We start from the raw sequence: 16,836 nt of genomic DNA, 5'->3' as shown, positions 1-16,836 counted from the left end.
TTCATTACTTGGCCTACTGTGAGTAATAAGAACATTTTATGATAAAAACTCACACCAAGGAGAAACAAATATGAAGATATTCTGGCCATTAGTGAATTCCTCATTCCATAAATCTAAATGTTGTCTATGATGACATGTGAACTTAAGAAAGGAAAAGTAATTCATTATGAAAATGGAATCACCCATTTTACTTTAAATTTTTTGCCTATATATCAATATTTTTAAAATCATGTTAATTTAAATATTCATTACTTTCATTTCTGTTCTCTCCAACTTTCTATCAAGCTTCTTTTCAACATAAAAGATGGAATCATAATTGTGTTTTTGTGTTTATATGTATTTGTATGATTGTGCTTATTTTAAAGAAAGATGTATGCAAACACACACACTGTCACATTACCTTTGAAACGTTTTCTTTGCATAAAAATGAATTTCCACATGTTTCATTTATTTCTCAGAGCATCCATATGAAGTTATATTTAATATTCCAAATTGAATTTATAAATAAGGAATTGAGCCTCAGGAAGCTTAAAATTTTCACGATTATATAACAAAGCATTTAAAGCTATGTGCACGATACTGGATGCTTGGGGCTGGTGCACTGGGACGACCCAGAGGGATGGAATGGGGAGGGAGGAGGGAGGAGGGTTCAGGATGGGGAACACATGTATACCTGTGGCGGATACATTTTGATATTTGGCAAATCTAATACAGTTATGTAAAGTTTAAAAATAAAATAAAATTAAAAAAAAAAAAAAAATAAAGCTATGTGCACTGTCAAATTACACATAAATGGAAATATGCAATGTGTTCTCTTAGTTTTTGTGTAAGTCCTTTAATTCACCAAATTGTACACTTTAAATATACATTTTATGGGGTGTAATTATACTCTGATAATTTAATTAAATGGAAAAAACTCTAGTGGTGCGTGGCTAGGGGCTGGTCTAGAACATAGGCAGTAGTTTCTCCCTTAACAGGGAGGAAGAAATGTCTTCTAAATGGGAATAAAGCCAAGCCTCATTTAGGGATGTAGAAACAGTTATTAAATGTAAGTAATTCACATGATAAACTCTCTTTTTTTTTTTTTTTTGCAAATAGAAGTTTACCTTAGATACAGAAACACAGAAAGCTCATCATACATTGATTGAAGACAGAAAAGCACCACAGACTTACTAACATCATGGATGAGGCTTAGAAATGTAATATAGAGACTGACAACTGACTACACCTTTATAAGGAGCACAAATAAGTCAGTACAACTCCCTAGCAAATAAATTCATCTAACAGTAAAGGTAATAAGGTATCCAATTTGACATAAAATAGCTTGTTATGCAGGATTATTAACTGATAAAATAATTCAAATAAACAGAGCTGAGGGCAATTATAACTTGAAGCGTTTAATTTTTGGCATATGTTCTGTCATTTGAAGAGAACATCCATGGTCATTCTGTTATTCAATTTATTTCAGACAACTGTAGTAACAAGTGACTACCTTGAGATTACCTTCTAGGTCACAAGGAGAGGGGGACAGATATGCATGTTTGTGCAGAAACACTGGTGGCCCTGAATCACACGACTGCACAAGATATCAAGCTGTCTTGCAGATCATCCTCTGATCATGAAGAATGAAGAGACTCCTGAGCATGAAGAAGATGGGAAATGGATGAACTGATATTGTTCATCCACCATCCGTTTTGTATTTATGACAAATCTCAGGAAATGGGAGATTTTTGTAGAACAATAGGAGATATTATATTTGTAGGTAGCATTAACAGTTCAAGCAGAAACAGGAAGATAATTCAGTAATAAAACATAAAATACAGAAGCCAATCCTTCATCTCAATAAATGTGGTCATCCATGTTTCATGCTTTAATAAATAGATGTAGAGCATGATAAAGAAATATTATGCATATTAACAAAATACTTGGTTTGACATTTTAGTTCCTCATTTTTATGGTTTTCTCTGACACTAAGCTTTTATTGAAAGTAGTCTCAGTAGAGAAGTCCTAGACCCCCAAGCTGCAAGAGGAAATAAACTGCAAGTGGAAGTTTTTTTTTTTTTCCTTTTCTCTTCTAATCCTGTGTTGCCATGGAGACACCTGTTTCCACCAGAACTTAACTTCATCTCAAACCTTGAGCTGACCAATGTGTTTTTCTCATGGAAATGTATTTCTTAAGCTATGTTAATAAACTAAGTATTTGCTTGGAAATCTGCCCTTCTTCAAGATTCATGTGAATTGTTTCATTGATATGAATAAAATAAAATAAAAATTCTGGGTGAGACCAGGATGATGCACAAGGATGACTCACCTTGTGTGAATGCTATCTCAAAATGCATGTTTTAAATGAGGGGCCTAGTGCAACTCTCTCAGTTTTGAGGCTTTCCTTTCTCTAGTTAGTAGCTTGCTTATAAGTATATAACTCCTTGCTAAAAACTAGCAACAGGGCACTTTCTGTCCCCTTCTGATGTCTATGTCAGAAACTTTCTCCATCTCTTTTATACTTTAATAAAACTTTATTACAGAAAAACAAACAAAACAAAAAAACAAACAAACAAAAAAAAAAAACACCTCTGAGTAATTAAGCCTTGTCTCTGGCCCCAGACTGAATTCAACTCCTCTGGAGGCCATGGATCCTGGCATTGTTCACGTCTGGTAGCAGCAACCTTTCATTATTAGGTCAATTTAATCCCACTTATCTTTCCATGTAGTCACAACTGGGAGATATATATTTGATAATTTTTACAGTGACTATGTTGGTACAGTCAAAGCTATGGTTTTTCCAGTAGTCATGTACAGATGTGAGAGTTGGACCATAAAGAAGGCTGGATGCCGAAGGATTGATGCTTTTGAACCATGGTGCTGGAGAAGACTTTTGAGAGTTCCTTGGACAGTAAGAAGATCAAACCAGTCAACCCTAAAGGAAATCAACCCTGAATATTCTTTGGAAGGACTGTGCTGAAGTTAAAGCTCCAGTACTTTGGCCACCTGACATGAAGAGCTGACTCATTGGAAAAGACCCTGATACTGGCCAGAGGAGAAGAGGATGACAGAGGATGAAATGGTTAGATAGCATCACTGACTCAATGGACATGAGTTTGAGCAAACTCCAGAAGATAGTGAAGGACAGGTAAGCCTGGCATGCTGCAGTCCATGGGGTCACAGAGTTGGACACAACTTAGCAATTGAACAACAGCAACAACATTTTAGACATAACATAAAACCAAGAAAGCATTTTAAGTGACAGTAGCATATTTGCAATATAAGTGCATTACCATTAACCTTTTTTGATTGTAATAAAAGTGCTTAAAATTAAGTTTTTGATTTTTGAGTCATTCATTTCAAAGGCAATCATGTCAAATAAGCATACTGCTAGCTGCAGTATGACACAGATACTAGATAAGCTCCCAGGACTTATCTAATAACATTCAAAAGAAATAAATATTTAGGAATACATTTTATCAAGCAGTTGAAAGACATATACACTAAAAACTGTTAGAGACTGATGAGAGAAATTGAAGAAGACAAATAAATGAAAAGATTATCAAGTGTCCATGATTTAGAAGACTTAATATTATTAAAATATTCATACTACCTGAAGCATTCTACAGATCCATTGCAATCCCTATCAAAATTAAAGGTATTATTCACAATAAAGCTCAATAAAGTGAGTTACATAAATTGTGTAGAGGAGTTGAATTCATACAAATGGAAATTCCAAGAAACAGAGAAAAAGAGGAAATTCTCCTTCTACAATCTGATAAAAAATATCAATTTCTGGCTCCCTTTATTTCAGTTCTGAAATCACAATACTACTTCAGCCCCAAAACAGTTGGACCTTTTGTAGCTGCCATTTCAATGATTCTTTCCAGAGCTTTTTTATATCTTTGTTCCTCAGACTATAGATGAAGGGGTTCGGCATGGGTGTGACCACAGTGTACATCACTGAGGCTGTTGCACTTGAGTGTGAGCTTTGGGTAGCAGCAGAGCTAAGGTACACTCCTAAGCTTGTACAATAAAATAAGCAGACCATTGAAAGATGAGATGCACAGGTGGAAAATGCTTTATATTTCCCTTGAGCTGATGAGATTCCTCTTATGGAGGAAACTATCTTAGAATATGAATAAAGAATTCCAGTGAGGGTTAAAAAACCAAACATCCCAGCTGCAAAATAAAAGAACATGTCATTAAAAAATGTGTCAGAACAGGCAAGTTGGACCATCTGATTAATTTCACAGAAAAAGTGGGGAATTTCTAAGTCTGTACAGAAGGACAGCTGCAATACCATTAAACTTTGTATCAAGGAATTCAGAGCACTCATCACCCAGGACACCAGCATGAGCAGCCCACAGAGCTGGGAGTGCATGATGACCGTGTAGTGCAGGGGATGGCAGATGGCCACAAAGCGGTCATAGGCCATCACAGTCAGGAGGAAGTCATCCAAACATACAAAGAGTATGAAAAAATACATCTGGATAATGCAGCCTTCATAGGTTATGGCTTTGTTCTGTGCCTGGATGTTCCACAGCATCTTTGGGATGGTGGTGGAGGTGAAGCATATGTCTACAAAGGACAGGTTGGAGAGGAAGAAGTACATGGGGGTGTGGAGGTGGGGGTCTGAGCTGACAGCCAGGATGATGAGCAGGTTTCCAAACACAGTGATCAGGTACATGGAGAGAAAAAGTCCAAATATGAGGGGCTGTATTTCTGGTTCCTCTGAAAATCCCAGAAGTAAAAATTCTGAAATTCTTGTTTTATTTATTGATTCCATATGCTGGCTCTGACTCTGAGGAGAGAAGCAAAAATATGATTAATATTCACATGAACTTACATTAGTCACATATTCTAAATGCTACTGTATATACTTTTCAGTCAATACATTAATTTTGATATTCATTGTATGGATCTGGCTTTGTTTTTTATAATTAAATTTATTTATGTTTGATTGAATGATAATTGCTTTACAATATTGTGTTGATTTCTGCCAAACATCACCATGGTATACCTACGTCCTCTCCCTCTTGAACCTCTCTCCCACCTCCCTCCCCATCCCACAACTCTAGGTTGTGACACAGTCCTGGTTTGGGATATTCTGTGTCACTTATGATATGGAATTTCTGTCCCAATCAGCTTTTTCTCTAACAGGACAAGAATTTTAAACTTTTAATGAGAAATTCTTCATGAATGTAAGGAATGTACAGCCAAGTCTGGCCACATTTTAGGCACTAACTAGACTATGAATAATGGATGCTGAAGCACACAAATCCTTGCAATTCATTGATAGAGAAAAAGTATATAAGGAAATAATAAAATTCTATACAACTTCAAATGGGGACGAATGATATGACAAAATGGAAAACAAATATGAACGTGAGAGGGAATAGTGCATTCTATTTTTCATGAGTGTTGTGGCAAGACTGGCAAACAAGTTGACATTTGAACAGTGACTTCAAGTAAGAATAGGACAGATGCACAAGGTTGTGTGTGGAAGTGTATACCAGCAGCAGAATGGCCAGCACACTTATAAATACAAATCAGAAATGAAAGCAGTGTTGTTACAACTGATACCAGAGAAATACAAAGGATCATGAAAGACTACTGTGAGCAGTTATAGGCAACAAATTAGAAATTTAGAGATTTCCACTCCAAAGCAGCAGAATACACTTTCTTCTCAAGCGCACCTGAAATATTCTCCAAGATAGATGACATCTATCAAGCCTCGGAAAATTTAAGAAAATTAATATTATATCAAACACTTTTTCTGACCACAACTCTATGAGATCAGATATCAATCAGAGGAAAGAGAACTGTAAGAAAAATGCATGGCACCTAAACAACATGCTACTGAATAACCTAGAGATCACTGAAGAAATCAAAGAGGAAATTAAAAAAAAATACATAGATTCAAATGACAACAAAAACACAAAGACCCAAAACCTATAAGATGCAGCAAAAGCAGTTCTAAGAGGAAAGTTTATAGTAATTCAATCACAAATCAAGAAACAAGAAAAGTTTTAAATAAACAATCTAAACTTACACCTAAAGCAACTAGAGAATGAAGAACAAACAAAATCCTTAGGTAGAAGGAATGAAACCATAAAGATCAGAGCAGAAAATACAAAATAGAATTGATGCAAGCAATAGCAAAGATCAATAAAACGAAAAGTTTGAGACGATAAATAAAATTGATAAACCTTTTACTGGACTCCTCAAAAAAAAAAGCAAAAGGACTCAAAAAAAATAATATTAAAAATGAAAAAGGAGAAATTACAACTGATACTGCTGAAATACAAAGGATCATAAGAGCAGACTTTTCTTAATGATATAAAATGCAAAACTTTTGAATTAGGAAATCTGGACTTGAATTTCAAATCTACCACACCTTAGTTTTTTAAAGCTGGAGAGACAACCTAACCTTTCAAAATGTTAATATCATCATTCAAATAGTGGGGAGAACAGTATCAATCATCCTAAGGTAGCTGACAGATTAATATTTCCTGTTGGTAAAGGAATGGTTAACACTTAGGCTAAAATGAGGCGGATTTTTTCTACTCCTCCAATGTTTCTGTTTCTTCACTTCTTGGTCCTCAATTTCAGTTTTTTTTTTTTTTTTTTTTTTTTCTATTCATTGTTGTCTCTTCCATCTGTCACTGACTGGCACCCCTCTAGCCCTATATTCACTTTGATCCAGATAAATTTTCTATATTGCAAAGTTGATCCTCAAACTTCCTCTCCCCTTTGTGACATTTCAATGGAGAATGAAGACAAAGTCCCTTAGCCTCAAACATGAAGCCTGAGTCTCTGATACCTGTCGACCAGCTTCACCTTCACACTGTCCTGCCCTCATCTACATGGATCTCGCGGACACTGAACCTGACCGACTGCTTCACCTGACCCTGCAGCTTTGATGCTCAATGCTTTACACACCTGTTTTTCTCTTCTTGGAGTCTCACCACAGGTCTATTTGGAAATTTTCACCTCCTTTTCATATCCAAATCTTCATCTACACTTTATGACTGCCAAGACTTATCTATTTTATGAAGCTTTATTTTCCTCTTAATATTTTCACAAAAAAAGACACTTTGTGCACTTAATTTTGATAGAAGGGTTATCATTTCGAAAATTTTATATATGTCCATGTTTTTTATCCATCACCAGACTGTGAGTGCCCAGAGGCACATAGGAATGCTATACTTACTCACCATTCTTCCATATCAGATTGGAAAGGTAACTGAATAAATACATATATTGCAAGAAAGAGTGAGAGAAATTATTTTCAGAAAAATTGACAATGATGAAAGAAAGCACAGAAGTATGTCCCTCTGTATCCATGGAGCATTGGCTTCCTGCATATACCAAAATCTGAGGATGAGCAAGTCTCATATAAAATGGTGTAGTATAGTCTTGCACATAGCCTACATATGTCCTCAGTGTACTGTATTTTATTTTATTTTTTAAATTTATTTTTTAATTTTTAAAAAATATAAATTTATTTAATTGGAGGTTAATTACTTCACAATATTGTATTGGTTTTGCCATTCATCACGATAACCCTGTATGCGAGACAGCAAAAGAGACACAGATGTATAAAACAGTCTTTTGGACTCTGTGGAAGAGGGAGAGGGTGGCATGATTTGGGAGAATGGTATTTTTTAATTTTTTTTTTTACTTTACAATATTGTATTGGTTCTGCCACACATCAACATGAATCCACCACGGGTGAGTGTACTGTATTTTAAATCATCTCTAGATTGCTTATAATACTTAATAACAGAGAAATGTCCTGTAAATAGTTGCTGGTGCATAGCATATTCAAATTTTCCTTTCCGGAACTTGATGAAATTTTCTGGATAGCTTTGATTTGCAAATGGGCAAACCAACAGATGTGGAAGCTGCAGATATAGAGGGTCAATTGTACTAATGCAAGTAAGGGGGATATGTCAGAGAAATGTCCATATTCTGAGATTGAGACCTATTAGGGTTTCAGACTATGATATTAAGAATTAAATAGAGTAGTACCAATAAGTTACAAAAGAAAAACTCAGAGACCATCACAAATACATAGTAAGGATAACATGCAAAATTGTTGCATAGTTCTCTTTGTTCAGTCATGCAAGAGTGTGCATATGTTTGTATTTCTTTGTTTCTGTGTGCGAGCATGCTGGACCATAAAATAAAGGCATAGATTTTATATATAGTCCAAATCTCAAGAATCTATCTCAGTAAAGGCAAGACTAGTTTAAAAAGGGAAATCTTGGTAATGTGAGGTAAACAACATGAATGAGGAGCCCAATAGAAGAGTAAGGTTGCAGAGAGAATAAGCAGCAGTGTGGATTCTGAAGTGACCTCAGACTCTAGGGACCACACACTGACTGAACCTTTATTGCTCCACTTGCCTCACAGTGATATCTACCTTATCCTCCTGATCTGTTATTCCTGTACATATCCATGCTCATTTGACCACAAATGTTTAATATAGTGCAATAGTGGGTGTGCTGGTCCTTATCTCATTTTTCTTTGTCATATTATTTTCTGCTATTATTGAGCTTTGGTTTTTGATTTCTTTTTTGGCACATCCAATGGATATTCTCTAGACATATGTTTCTTTGCTTGAGTAATTAATTAATGTATCTATTTTGGTTGCTACATAATATTTTACAATGTGACTGTACTACTTACAATTTTGACTGTCTTTCATATTCTTTATCATTAAATTGCTACTAGGTCAATGATAGAAAAAAATATGTTGAGATTGTTAAATTTAAACTATGGTTCCTATAAAAGGCAATTCCCACCACCCTCCTTGTTTAGCATGCAAAGTCCTCCCAGGTCATATTCCATAAAGTCCTACCAAGTTATATTCCATGAAGTCCTCCAGGCTGTGAAAATTCATATATTTAAATGATTTATTTATGATTCATACATTTATTTTATTGTATTAGGCCTTTCCATTATGGTTTACAATCCAGAAAAGAGACCCCATAGTTTCTTCATTTTCGTTGATTCAAAATGTGTGCATTTGTATAGAAAAAAGTATAGAAAAGAAAATTCATAAATAAAATAAAAAAATAAGGAAAACAAAATCAAGTCTAGGGGATTAAAATAATTATATTTAATTACATAATATAATATTGTAGAGTAATTAGCCTCCAATTAAAAAAAATGAAAAAAAAATAAAACCACACCACAAAATTATGATTGATTTCTGAAATAATACCTTGAGGAGTAAAATTTTAATCACATCAACATGATTCTCTCATTAAAGAGTAAAATGGCAAAGATCTAAGAATGAAAATTCTGAAAATATACTTCTTGAAAAGCTGAGGAACAGTATTTAATTTTTTTTTTTTAGACCTCATTGTATATGGACATTTACCATATGGCCAGATTATATTTCAATTTAGTAGAAAAAAGTTGGGTTGTTAAATAAAACCTGGAGTAAATGTCTGTCTATCTGGAAGAATATGAAATTGGTCTCCTATCTCAGGCATCATCAAAAAAAAAAAAAAATGATGAGGTATATTCCCTCCAAAATTCCACTGAGCAAGAATTATCAGTAGAGATCATTTGGAATGCTGAAAGTAATAGAAAAATGGGCAAGTAATATATGGGCACACAGTAATAATAAGCAAACAATAATGATATTCAATATATGTAAATTTTGCTGAAACTGCAGTAGTTTAAGAAAACAAGAAATGTCTTACACTCATCAACCTGGTAAAAAGAACTGTCATGGTGATTGAGGTTGGAACTTTTCAACTGGTGGCAAAAGCAGTACTCTAGTTTTGCTGGCAGAAACACAAAGGATTACAAGATTGAAAAACAACCTGAAGACAGCAATAAATATTACAAATACAGATATTCTTATCCCAGGGATTCTCAGTCTCAGCACTGTGAATTTTCTAGGCCAGATCATTCTCTTTTATGTGCTCTGTCCTGTGCATTTAAGGATGTTTACAGTATCCATGGTGTCCACCCACCTCTCTCCAGCATGACAAAAATGTCCCTGGACAGTGCTCAGTGTGTCCCCTGAGCGGGGTGGAGGGATTGTCTTTTATAGGAACCATGATTCAAATTTAACAATCTCAACATATTTTTTCTAGCATTGACATAGTAGTAATTTAATTGTAAAGAATATGAAAGACATCAGAAGTATAAGTATCACAGTCACATTGTGAAATATTATGTAACAACCAAACTAGATACATTAATTAATTAATCAAGCAAAGAGACACAGCTTTTTGCTTTTCTCTGGGCTGAGTTGAATTGGCTTCCTTTGTCTCTGACCTTCTCATGCACTGTAACCTGGGCTGTTGGACTCACCTGGATGTTAACTCTGAGAGGTCATTCTCCAACAGGGAGTCTGAATTTTTCCCTGGATGGTAGATAATGGAGACCAAGTTTCTCTCCCCAGACAAGACAGTAGGAAGGAGTGAAGCTACAGCCCTGTAGCCAGAATTAGGACTCCAAATAAACAAAGGAAAAAAAAGGTCCCTTCCAGTCCAAGTTTATAAACACCGAGAGTCTATAGAGTGGAGATATTTATTATGCCCTATATCTGCTCATTTCTCTCTAGGTATTTCAACCTTTAAACACACATTTCCCTTGTGGAAAACTGTTCTGGAAGGAAGGAAATTTTTCTTAATGATCCTCTTTTCACAAGAGACCATGGTAGAAATCATGAGAATCCAATTTTGTTTTCCTTTTTTCACTCCTTCTCCATGAAATTGCCTCCTTTTGAGATTTCTAAATCTCCCAGTTCCTTGTCTCAAGTTTTCTCCACGTGTAAGACTGAAGAATCCATCTGGATTAGGTCTCTTGTATCTTCAAAGCATTGTCTTGTGGTAGGGACTTACTCCTGAATCTCCAGAAAATTTCCACGCTTTCAGCAAGGGTTGTGTGTGTGTGTGTGTGTGTGTGTGTGTGTGTGGAGGGGAGATACTGAATTATTTTGATAATAAAACATGGGCTCTGCATATATTGTCTTCGTAACACTTTTGCTGTATCAGTTAGGAATTTCATACTTACATCTCTAGTTTTGAGCTATCATTTAGTTCTACATTATAAAATATTTGGTGGCTCAGATGGTAAAAAATCCACCTGCAATATGGGAGACCCTGGTTCTATCTCTGGGTTGGGAAGATCCCCTGGAGAAGGGAATGACAACCCAGTCCAGTATTCTTGCCTGAAAAATTCCGTGGGGAGGAGAGCTTCGTGGGCTACAGTCCATGGAGTCACATAAAGTTGGACATGACTGAGTGACTAACATTTTCAGTTTCATAAAATACTTGCTAGTGATCTGAAATATATTTAGATCTTTTTTTTTCTTTTTTTACTAAAGCCTTAGCTTTACATATTTTTTGATTTAATATTTATAAATGTTTTATATATGTTTAATATTTATAAATGTTTTATCTATAAGGAAGTACATTAAGAATTCCATTATCAACTGCAGAAAGGAGGCTTGGAGGGGTTTAGTGATCTGGCCAAAGTTAATATCTGAGTATGTGATATGCCTTGACTATAAACATGTCAGGATGCTTCTATCTTTCAAACTCTAGGCTAGTGGTTCTCAACCAGAAAGGACTGTCCCCCTAGGATGTATGATGATGTCTGAAATGATGCTGCTAAATATCTAAAATCCATGGGAAAGAACCCCTAGAATAGCATCATCCTGCCCCAAATGTCAACAGTAAAAGGTTGAAAAATTTACTCCAGAAAGTTCTTCTTTAACTTCAATTTATCTGGGAGTCAACAACAATCCTACTATAAATGCAGAATCTGATTCAGCAGGTCCTGGTGTGCCCAGAGACTCTGAATATCTAGCAAACTCTTGGATGAGTTTGATGCTGGTGGTCCTGGTCTGTGGATCACTCTTTGAGTAGAAAGACTGTAAGCCTGTGATACAGTCAGTTGTAGACAGTTTTAGTTCTTCTGCACCAAAAACTGACTTCGCATGTAATTTTGAAGGAATAATGTATTCACTCATTCCAGAGGCTGTGGTAAATTCTGTTGGTTTCTTTTATATAAGGGTTCTTGAATGACACAAAATGATATGCCTTTGAAAAAGATTTTGTAGTAGGCAGAATAAGGACCTCCAAAATATTTCCACATCTCAATCCCAGTTAACTTTAAATATGATATTTTTTGTCACAAGGTAAGATTCATATTTCAGATTTACCAGGGCTGCTAAACAGTTAATTTAAGATAAAATTTAGTTGTTATTGAGCTTCTCTGATGGCTCAGAAGGTAAAGAATCTTTCTGCTGATGCAGGAGACCTGGATTCGATCCCTGGGTCAGGAGGATCCCCTGGAGACGGGAATGGCTACCCACTCCAGTATTCTTGCCTGGAGAATCCCGTGGACAGAGCAGCCTGGCAGGCTACCGTCCATGGGGTGGCAAAGAGTAGGACATGATTGAGTGAGGATTTAGGACCCCTAAATACAGGCCACCTGTGGATAATGCCAGGTGTTCAAATGGCATCTCCTGTGTGTAGTGTGTGTGCCAGCAGTGTGCAGTTGGACTATAGGGGTGACTAGGTCTGGCAGAAACTCACCAGCTGTAGGTGGAGGGGCAGGAGCATAGGGCAAGTTCACCTGAAGCAGGGTCATGGATGAGCACGTGAGTGCAGCCAACTCTCTGGTTTCAGTGAGGCTCTCAAAGGAGCCTGGACCAGGGGAAGCCTTACCTATATCAGGGCCTAGGAAGATCATGGTGCAGGGCAAGACTTCTGGCTTTAGCAGGGCTGCAGGAGTGCCTGAAGCCAGGTTAAGCCCACTGGTTGCAGCAGTTATGTGGGTATCCATGGGCGAATGAGCCCTCCAAAGGCAGTGTGGCTGTGAGAGACACATGGGTGGGGCAAACCCACTGACCATAGAATGGGCACGGGAGAGTGTTGGGACAAGCTCTCTGGTTTTAGTGTGGCAAAGAAAGTGCAAATTCCAGGAAAACCTGCTGGCTTCACAAGGTGAAGGAAAAACATGAAGATAGGGCATTCCATGGGCACTAGCTAGCAAGGTAGAGGGAGTGCAATAGCAGCACCTGCCAGGGATGAGCTAGCATGGTGGATTGAGAGCGCACACATGATGTGTGCCAGTGCCTCTGTTCCTGGAGAACATTTTAAGCCCCTGCACCTCCAGCAGATGCCTTAATTAACTAATGAATCTCCTTTATACACCTTCTGGGTGCTTTTCAGGTGGTGCTAGTAAAGGATCCACCTGCCAGTGCAGGAGACATAAGAGATTCAATCCCCAGTTCAGGAAGATCCCTTGGAGGAGGGCATGGCAACCCATTCCAGTATCGTTGCCTGGAGAATTCCATGGACAAAGGAGTCTGGCGGGCTACAGTCCATAGGGTAGCAAAGAGTTGGACGTGACTGAAGCTACTTAGCATGCATGCAGCAGGTGCTTTTCAAACTGCCGCTTTTGTGCTGGGTCCTGGGATCAGTGAATGTGCAGAAGCTCTTTCAGAGCAGACTTTCCCTTCCCTACCGACTTTGGGGTCACCTGCACAGCAGCTCCATTGGTGTTTAGATCCTTGCACTTTGGCGACTTATCTCTCTGGTGTAGATCCCAAGGGCTCGTGTACATGATGGAAGGTACAAACCCATTTTCCTTAGTGAAAATGTGAGATCCTGCCCACTGGTGGGTTACCAACACCAGGAATGGGGTATTTGCAGAGACCGCATCTCTGCTTCTCCTGCCATTTTTATGTGACCTTATAAGTCTTTGCTATGGAGGAAATATTCACCTAGATTTTGGGTCTTTTTCAGAAGAAATCGATCCACATACAGCTGTTGATTTGGTGTGTTTGTGGGTCGTGGTGAGTTTAGAATCTACCTATGCTACCATCTTGAACCATCTCCCCAAACATTTAATGTTAGCGCAATAAGACTCATTTCAAGCTTCTGATATCTAGAATTGTAAGATTATGTATTTGTTTACTTTAAGCAACTAAAGTTGGAGTATTTTATAATAGCAGTAGGAACATAATATAGACTTTTTTAATATTGTAATGTAAGTTTCCATGTTACTTTTTCCATACATCTCACCCTCTGCTCCCCTTGCCCCATTTCCATAAGTCTATTCTCTATGTCTGTTTCTCCACTGCTGCCTTGTAAATAAATTCTTCAGTGCCATTTCCCTAGATTCTGTATATATGTGTTAGAATATAGTATTTATCTTTCTCTTTCTGACTCACTTCACTCTGCATAATAGGTTCTAGGTTCATCCAACTCATTAGAACGGACTCAAATATGTTCCTTTTTAATGGCTGAGTGGTATTCAATTGTGTATATATACCACAACTTCTTTATCCATTCATCTGTCGATGGACATCTAGATTGCTTCCATGTTCTGGCTATTGTAAATAGTGCTGTAGTGAGCAATGGGAAACCCGTGTCTCTTTCAATTTTGGTTTCCTCAGGGTATATGTCAAGGAGTGGAATTGCTGGGTCATATAGTGGTTTTATTCCTGGATTTTTAAGGAATCTCCATACCATCTTCCATAGTGACTGTATCAATTTACATTCCCACCAACAGTGCAAGAGCGTTCCCTTTTCTCTACACCCTCTCCAGTATTTATTGTTTGTAGACTTTTTGATGAGGGCCCTTCTGACCAGTGTGAGGTGATATCTCATTGTAGTTTTGATTTGCATTTTTTTAATAATGAGTGATGTTGAGCATCTTTTCATATGTTTGTTAGCCATCTGAAAGTCTTCTTTGGAGAAATGTTTGTTTATGTCTTTTTCCCACTTTTTGATTGGGTTGTTTGTTTTTCTGATATTGAGTTGTATGAGCTGCTTGTATATTTTTGAAATTAATCTTTTGTCAGTTGTTTCATTTGCTGTTATTTTCTCCCATTCTGAGGGTTTCCTTTTCACTTTGCTTATAGTTTCCTTTGCTGTGCAAAAGCTTTTAAGTTTAATCCCACTTGTTTACTTCTGTTTTTATTTCTGTTACTCTAAGAGGTGGGTCACAGAGGATCTTGCTTTGATTTATGTCATTGAGTGTTCTGCCTATGTTTTCCTCTAAGGGTTTTATAGTTTCTTGTTTTAAATTTAGGTATGTAATCCATTTTGAGTTTATTTTGTGTATGGTGTTAGGAGTTGTTCTAATTTCATTCTTTTACATGTAGCTGTCCAGTTTTTCCAGCACCATTTATTGAAGAGGCTGTCTTTGCCGCATTGTGTATTCTTGCCTCCTTTGTCAAAAATAAGGTACCCATAGGTGCCTGGGTTTATTTCTGGGCATTCTATCTTGTTCCATTGGTCTATATTTCTTTTTTGAGCCAATACCACAGTGTCTTGATGACTGTAGCTTTGTAGAATAACCTGAAGTCAGGAAGCTTGATTCCTCCAGCTTCAATCTTCTTTCTCATAATATAGACATTTTTTTTCAATAAAATTTGCTTGCTAGAATTAACTTTAAGCCTCTTCATTGGCTTACCTTAGGTAAGGGCATTTTATGTTGAAAATCGACATTAAGTAGAAAAAAAATTGAAATAAAATTAAATATATTGGTGCTATTAGTGAATTCTTCATTGCATAAATATTAATTTTGCCTAACTATGATGTCTTCATAACTTTAAGATAGGATAAGTAATCTATTGTGAAAACGAAGTTACCCATTTGACTTTAAATTTTTGTGCTTATATTTCTACATCTTTATGCTTCTTGGTAATTCAGATATTCATTATTTTCATATCTATCCTTTCCAACATTCTGTCAAGTTTCCTATTACCATAAAAGAAGGAATCCTAATTGTATTTGTATGTGTATATATGTGTGTACGATTATGCCAGTTTCAAGGAAAACTGTGTGAAACACACTCACATAAACACAAACATATTTTATATACACAAAATATGAACTTCCACCCATTTTATTTATTTCTTATAGTATCCGTATGAAGTTGTATTTAGTATTCCACATTAACTTCAGAAATAAAGAAATTGAGCCCCAGGGAGCTTAAAGTTTTCACAATTACATGCAAAGCACTTAAATATATGTGCACTGTATTATTATGTACAAATGGAAACATGCAGTACATTCTCTTAGTTTTTTTTATAACTCTTATAATTCATCGAATTGTGCACTTTAAATCTGCAGTTATTGTGTCCCATCTCTCTGCAGTCTCCCTCCCTCCCCCCATCCCACTCCTCTAGGTCATCACAGAGTGCCAGGCTGGACTCCCTATGTTATATAGCAACTTCTCATCAACTATCTATTTTACACACAATAGTGTGTATATGTTGATGCTACTTTCTTGATTCGTCCCACTCCCTTCTTCTTGCACTGTGTCCACAAGTCCACTGAAACAGGTCTTTGAGAAGAAATCATTTTTAAGAAATCAAAGTTGTCCCGTGTAAGATAATGGAAAATTTTCAAACATTTCTGATTTAAACTTGGGAAAAACTTTGGGCATGTGTGAATATGGACAAAGGGGAAAATGTCTATATAAAATACAGAGTAGAAGCTTAATAAACTGAATGACAAATTGTGTCGAGGAGTTGAATTCAAAGAAATGGGCATTCAAGTAAATAAATAGAAGGAGAAAGTTCTACTTCAACAATCAAAACAGTGAGGTACCACTTCACACTGTCAGAATGGGCATCTTTAAAAAGTCTACCAATAAAAAATACTGGAGGGGGTGTGGACAAAAGGGAACCCTCCTGCACTGTCGATGGGCATGTAAGTTATTGGAGTCACTATGGAAAACAGTATGGAGGGTCCTCAAAACAGTAAAAATAGAATTGACATATAATCCAGCAATTCTACTTCTAGGCATATATCCAGGGAATAGTGTAATTTGAAAAGATATATGCACCCCAGCAGT

General features: G+C 36.6%; 1 pseudogene; it reads right to left on the bottom strand.

The window, feature by feature from the left end:
* Window positions 1–3,812: 3,812 nt before the first annotated feature.
* On the bottom strand, window positions 3,813–4,771 carry LOC129624585 (olfactory receptor-like protein OLF4; annotated as a pseudogene).
* Window positions 4,772–16,836: the final 12,065 nt, after the last annotated feature.

The sequence above is a fragment of the Bubalus kerabau genome, chromosome 1, assembly GCF_029407905.1.
Source record: "Bubalus kerabau isolate K-KA32 ecotype Philippines breed swamp buffalo chromosome 1, PCC_UOA_SB_1v2, whole genome shotgun sequence".
Taxonomy (NCBI): Eukaryota; Metazoa; Chordata; class Mammalia; order Artiodactyla; family Bovidae; genus Bubalus; species Bubalus kerabau.
This window is presented reverse-complemented; position numbering and strand designations above follow the sequence as displayed.